Raw genomic sequence first — 7,581 nt, forward strand, 5'->3', positions numbered from 1 at the left:
TCTTTAAGACCTTTAAAACTGATAATATGTGATTACTTGACGACCATTTGACACTAAAAAGTTGACGTCAACTTGGCTTCTATAAGCTTCTCATCTCGAACCCTGTTAGAAGGAGGAGAGGTGGCTATGAGTGATTTGCTACTATAAATTCCAAGAGCTGCATAAAAACGTGTTATTTCTCAGACATTGGTTTTTAGTGAAATTGCAACGAAAATCAACATCACTTCCTTTCCTTTTCTACTTTCAACTAAATGTGATCTGTCCTTCTGTCCAATGATTGTAGGTAGTACTGTATGCTTACTTAGACTAACAAGGGAAGTGTTTTCAGACGGGGGTTGAGAATTTGTTGAAAATTTTAGCACTTATAGTTTGGGACATCCTCTACACGATGTCAGAAATATCTCGTCCCCGGATTCACCAGGAAGCTGAAAATCTTTGTCTGAAAATTTGGGCCGGTTTCGCCCCCTTCCTCCCTCCACTATTCCCCCTCCCTCCTCTACGCCCTCCGCGCCAGAGGAAAATGTCGGTTGTGTGGTGTTGTGGTAAGAGGGTGTGTTATTAGGAGTGACTATGCTGGTTCGAACCCCACTGTGGTAAATCTTTTTTTTTTTGCTCTTTTCGAAACGAATTTTTGATTTCCAGTTTGGCCCTCTAGACACTTTATGACACTTATTTCATGAAATTACAAGGTATTCAAAGTAAAAAAGAGGTTTTATGAGGACTTGATGAAACATTTAATAATGTTCTTTTCGACCGGTCCTTACATTAAAAAACAAAAGTTTCATCCTCTGGAAAATTTTCAGTAGTGCTCTTTTCGAGATTTAGTGCTGCTAGATCGATCACGTTTAATATTAACACCTTCTTCTATAGATTTCAGTCAATTTCAAACAATATTTGAGAAGTTAGGGGTTGTCAAAGTTCAAGCAATAGAGACTCTTTGAGGATTATTTGAGCCCAAAGACGAAATTGGATTGTAAAATTTTGTGAGAATGCTATTTTTATTATTTCTGAACAACTGGGACATTTCTTAGAACTTTTCAAAAAAATTTCAAAAAATCACTTTTTGAATGGCCCCTCCTTGTCATAAAGAGCCGAAAAGTTTTGATCGGAGTATTTCTTCAAGTAATTAAAAATTACAAATACAATACGATTTGAAAAGTATACATCTGTAGGAACAAAAGAAATTGACAAACTTACTTCCAAAAGATTAATGATAAGGCTTTGCCAAAACTTCACAAAAAATTTCCTGTTGATATGTTGTTCTTCGAAATGTTTACACTACCTATCTGTTTGTTTTTTTTCTGTTAAAACCATTTCAGTGTGTATTCTCACCCCATTTTCAATGAAGTGTCAACCATCACACTTTTTCATTCGATTCCTCTTATCAAATCGTTTCGGAACGTTTTTTCGCTTTTTAGTGCGTTTCTTCTACAACGCACTTTCTCGTTTTCTTTTTTATCAGTGGTTCCGTCTATTTTGCATTTTGTGTTCCAGAACTGAGCTTTCCTCCTAACCCACCCACCACTTTTTGGTCGTCATCTCAACAGGGCAGCGATCCGGATAATCAGGTAAACACCAGTTACTATTTTAGTGCGTTCTATGAAACCCATCGCTAGTCTTTTCACATCCTGAGTTGCTAGTCTAGATGCTAGATCTTCGGATAATCGGATCTACCTACGTAACCATGTTTCTGGAAGATTCTTTACGTTATACGTTAGAGGAAGAGGATAACGTTAGAGGAAGTTACGTCAGCGATACTATTTTGGCATTGCTTACCTATCATTTACTAGATCAACGATTTCGTCATACCCTAAATTTTTCCAGAAGCCCTAAAGAAGTTATATAAATACAAGGCACCAAGCCATTTACGCTAAATGTGTCCATCTATGATCATAAGAAGAAATACCTACTATAAATAATTACATTTAGGCGGACAGGTTTCGTAAGAATCAATTTTCAAAATTAAAATCCTCCTCCGTAGTACATAAGTCTTCATATAAAAGGGTTCGAGTGGTATTCAAGTTTTAGTTTTTCTTTCGTAACCATTTTTGATGACGTTTATAAGAAATGATGAATTACGGAAATTTACTGGTATCTCTACCACATGATCGTTTCAAAATGCATCCTTATTACGTTTGTTAGATATCATATGATCCCTTTTTTCTTTTAAGACAATGTTCATTCTTGAAAACGTTATTTTAGGAAGTAATAATCACGTTAAACTACACAGTGTTCTGTTTTGAGCTTTTTAAAGAACTCACTAAAGCATTTTCTCCTTCTTATTTTATTCCATCGTCCTCCTCTTCCAAATTCAATTGCCGAAACCACTTCTTCTCGTAAGTGCTTAAACGGAAAATGAATATGTATTCATTTTGTGTTTTTTTCTGTTCTTTCATTCGCTCAAAATGATTTGTTTGATTTTGCTGAGACTTTTTGATTACGTCTCTTCCGTTAATTATGCTGATTATGACGTTTTTTCCAAAATTTTTGATCAGAATTGTTTCATTATTTTATGAGGATTAGTTTCTGCTGATTTTTAATAGGATTTAGGTTTCCGGTATTTCTTGTAATTCATTATTTTCCGGTTTGAAATTTTTTGATTTTGAAAACTGTATATCAAAATTTAAATCATCTCCCATATTTCATTTCCCAAATCGTTCTGTTCCTGTTTCTTGATCAAACCCACATAAAAGTCTAGTCATTTTTTGATTCTTGTGATTTTCCGTTCTGATTTCGTAGATATGATTTTTCCAAATGAGTGAATTTGAGAAAATGAATGAGCTCAGTGTTTTTGGAGAGACAACATGTCAATGAGGAAGAAAGTGTTAATGACATTGATGATGTCAAAGTGACAACTGATTTTTCACTTCGATTCAAGGAATTAAGAAGAGTGTGAGGGTGGGAAATGGATTCTAAGATCAAGCATATTTTTGTGACACTTCAATAAATCACACAAGAAACAAGAGCCATTAATTTTTTTGTTTTGTGATTTTTCTTTAAGTGAGAGATTTAAAAGTTCAAATAATTGCTCAGCTAGTTACAGTTGAATTGCAGAATCTTTGGCTTAACGTAAAACCTGTAATAGAAGGGCCCCAACTTTCAAATTTAAACTGATTTGTTTTGGTTCCTGTCAAATATATAAGCCAGTTGTCAACAGGGAAACTGTTTATCATTCAATCACAAACATTTTATCAGCTGAATAATTTTTGATATCTTGCATAGGATCCTAGAAAAATCATCTCAAACTTGACAGTGTGGGATCCCTGCTAACACAAGTTTTACAGTAGTTCAGGAAAACTAGAAAAAAGTGAGATTTCTAGAAATCGAGTAAATCCGATTTACTTGGACAATTGGTAATGGTCTCACACCAATTTTAGCCAATTTTTGATCCCGTCAGGATTCTTTGAAGAAAGTTATCAAAAAAGTTATGAGATCTCTTCCATCATTTTGTGCTTCCTTTTTTGCTTTCATATAATCATTTTTATTTTCTCATAATAAATTGTTTTAAAGATCCCAGAAATTGCTCATAGTGTCTCCCTAGTAACCCTGAATTCTTCCAATTTTCTATCTTCAAAAGTTTCAACTTTTTTAGCTTATTGCTACTTTTCAGAGCAACACCTTGTTCCCGTATGAACACATAGTTTTTTTTTGCGTTTCGTTCTACACGTTCAGTTGCTTTTTGTGCAAAAATAATTGTTTTTGAGAGTAGTTTCAAATAAGATTTGAAAAAACGAAAAATTGAAAAAAAAAACTATGTCTGTGAAATAAGAAACACATGATAGTGAAATAATTCATAAAATAATGAATGTGTGGGTGGTGTAGAAGAACCGTATTCAAGTCTGAAAGAGTTGTATGATCATTCTGATTCGATAGACGATTTTACTTCCTTTTATAATTCAGAGCTTTAATTCCATTGTCGAAAGAACATGTTTCACAATGGACGTGTGTTCTTGGACTTTTATAAAATCTGAAAAGGGCGTGGGACTCCGTTTTTGAGCGAGCATGAAAAAACCACTCCTTCTTCTCCTAAAAAATAACTCAAAAAGCTCATGTTAGTACGGACATCAATAATTTTTTGCATGTCTCCATCTACAATCTCCCTCTTCCGACTTCCTCTTCTCATCCATTTCTAACAAAGTCCATGGTTTTTCTCCCTTGAGGTATAGAATAGTACTCATCCATATCTACTATCTCATTTGAACACTCATTCGCTTCTTCTTCATTTTCTCTTTTTTCGCCCATTTTTTGTTTCTTTTTTTGTGACTCTCCACAAAGTCTAACTACGACCCCAGTTCGTTAAGCTCTGTCTTCACTTGAATGACCTTTGGAAAGAGCATCCGGAGGGGTGTCTCCGGAAAAATAATACTTTCTTGTTTCAAGCCACCAAGCAGAAAAATGGAAATGAATCTATTTGGTTTCCTAGGACCTCTGAGACGTTTAAACAATTTTTTGGAAAAAATTTGGTCTAGACAAAGGGTAGTAATTAGTCTAAGATATGTATATAATGTCATTCTAGAAACCACTAAATAGGTTCGATGTTCGAAAAATTAGATGTTATGGCTCGAGCTTCCAAGATGTTGTATTTTTGATTGATATTTTGGTTAATGAAATGTTTTCGCATTGTTTTGTGATTAGCTTCTCAGAATTTCAATTTCAATCAGTTTTGTACTTTTTCTTTCAACTGCATGTTCAAATTGAAAAAAAAGAACTAGTACAAACGTGGAACATTTAGTGTACTGCGTTTCAATACTAGTCCAAAAAAGGATATCAAATGAAAAAAAGCGAGAGACATCCAGCTAATTTTTCACTGACACGCGAACAATGTGCCTGGTATAAAGGGCAAAAAAGATCTGGTATATAGAGTTTTATGTCTTTTTTCCGTTGTATCATTTCTTGGTTCCTTCGGTTTGTATTGAAGCGGTCCAACTGATTCCGGTATAACACAGTTCATCCTGATGAATTCTCATTTTACATGGTCTCATCTCCCCCACCTCCTTCCCCTTCCAGTGTTTCCTCTCCTTCATTGCTCTAGCAGTTTTTGTGGCGTCTTGAATTTCACAAAAGTATTCTTTCTCTCTCTGTTGTACATGGAACGAAGAGTAGGTTGGTTAGGAGAAAAAGAGTACTATGAGACAGACACTGAACAAATGTTTGACTTCCTGAACGATGTGTAGTCCTTTTTTTCCCTATGAGAGCCAATGGCATCACCGCCAACGAACCCATACTCTATTTTTTACTTTAGTTTTGCACTTTTTCATGTTTCAATTGAGAAATTTCTCACAGTGTCTGGCTGAGTTTCAGAGGATCACTGATCGTGAATCAGATACCCAAGCCTTAGGTCATACTATTTGCTAGCGGCAACTATAAGTTTGATTTTCTACCGTAAGCTCTTCTGGTTTCCCAGAATCCTCAGCTATTCAGCTACCGTAACCCCTTTATGAAATCCTGCTCGCCAATAATCTCTCTTCTTAGTCTTTGTATACTGTATGCCCTAACTTTAGACGCCGACTTTCTTCTGATTTTTCATCTCCAACAATCTGTCATAAAGATGAATTAGACTGAGGATGATCCTAAAATCGCAGATTCCATTTCATTATTGCCACATGGTTTGAATTATGCTCCCACTTTGATTTAATATATAATGAAAACTGTTAAAAATAAGGGATAAGCTGGGATGTTCAGTATTACGGTAGCTGAAGCAGAGTCTCTTGTATCTTTGAAATTTTTAGCGGTTACTTCTTTCACGTTTTTTCATTTTTTTCAATTTATTCAAAAGTGGAGGAACAGGAGATTTTTCGGAGGTTTTTCGTAATTAGAGTATGCGTTCTACCGTAACGGCGTACAACGTTTGATGTTACTCTTCGTACAGCTGTCACCACCGTTTTCATGTGTACCATCGGGCCTATATAAACGAAAGTTAGTACATTAATTTTTCCATGTCCTCCCACCATTAGAGCCATTTTTTTCCAGGATTCCAACCAGAACCTAGAAAAGTATGAAAGCTTCAGAAAGGGGCGGAGCAGTCTCCCTTTTTTAAAGTAAAAACGAGAAAAAAAAGCGGGATGACAGGCAGTAAAAAATACTAGTGCGTTCCTCTAGTTCTCATCTACCCAATTGTTTCTTTTACTACTAAATTGGACCAAGACGACAACGACACGACTTTGACAAGCTGGGCGCCGGACGCCTGCGCTTCTTCTTCTTCTTCTTTCATTTTTTGAGCTGTCCCATTTCGTCTAGTTGGGCTCTTGTTCTTTTCTGTGTTGCAGGAAGAAGAAGAAAAAGAAGAAGAAAAAGAAAATAGAAGAAGATCGAAAGAGTGAGTGAGTGAGCACCCCTCCCAACGGCAACAAAAAATAGCTTTGGGCGCCGGCGCCGGCGACAAAGAGTAGAGTGAAAAAAAAAGAGAGAACGATAGTGGTATGTGTAGGAAAAAGGGCAAAAATGGCAACATTTCTATGTGTTAGGGTAGGGGGATTCGTTTTCAATTGCACCACTGGCACACGCCTTCAGGGATTTACGGAAGGGAAATGGAGTTTTATTGGGCTCGCTCCGTTCAACCACAACCAGACATCACTGGGGCGGCGAGAAGGACTACTGTGGCCAGTTGGTGAAGATTGATATGCTCTTTTTGATGTCAGTCGTTTTGTCTTTTTGTTATTTTGAACATTCACGCAGAATGGGTTTGCAACTTTTTAGGACCGAATCAAAAGATGGGAGTGGGTTCAGTTGGGAGAAGATGAAGGGAGGAGGGGAAACCGAACATGTCCAGTTTTTCTTTGAGTTTTTTATCTCACTAGGATTGGTTTTTTTTCTTTTGAAGTTTTAGGATTGTAGAATTTCACAATTTCGTAATGACAATGGGAAACATTCATATTGGAGATTCTGAACTATTTTTGGTTGACTAAGTGGTCGCAACTTTGAACCTTCCGGATTCTGCACGATATAAAATTGTTAGTTAGTTTGAGGTGTTTAGAAAAATAGGAAAAGCGTGATGAATTTCTTGGAAACTCCGAGTTATCTAAAAACTAAGATACAGTAAATCTTTTAATATAACGTATGCCTACACATATCTTTTCAACTGGGAAATTTGAGCCTAATTATCTCGGTTTCTTTACGATATATTGAAAACCTGTCTACTGATAAAACGTTTGTAATAATATCATCGGAATTTTTACCGTTCGAAGAAGTTGTATGCCTCTTACAGAAATTAGTTTCCGATCACTTTGAAACAAAAAAATCCATAACGGAAGGTGTAAAACCGAAAAAGGTTGAAATTTTTGCTCTCACAAGTCATTTTTGAAAATGCATATATACGGGTTTCTAACAAAACTCCTTTCTCATTATTTTAGTAAAAAGACAGGTCAAAAAGGTTGTCTTTCAGAAAACGGAAAAAAAAACTGTAAAACTAGGAATTTTTAAATAATTTCTGAATGCAAATTTTTCAATTTGCATCTGTTTCACACCCGTCACAATTTTCAGAATGATCGGAAACTTGACACCGGTTCTGAATATGGTTGCGCTTTATTATAGCTTTTTGGTTCCTAATTTCGTCCCAAACTGGTTTTTGCATCATGTTAGCGA

The sequence above is a fragment of the Caenorhabditis briggsae genome, assembly GCF_000004555.2.
Source record: "Caenorhabditis briggsae complete genome, chrX, whole genome shotgun sequence".
Classification (NCBI taxonomy): Eukaryota; Metazoa; Nematoda; class Chromadorea; order Rhabditida; family Rhabditidae; genus Caenorhabditis; species Caenorhabditis briggsae.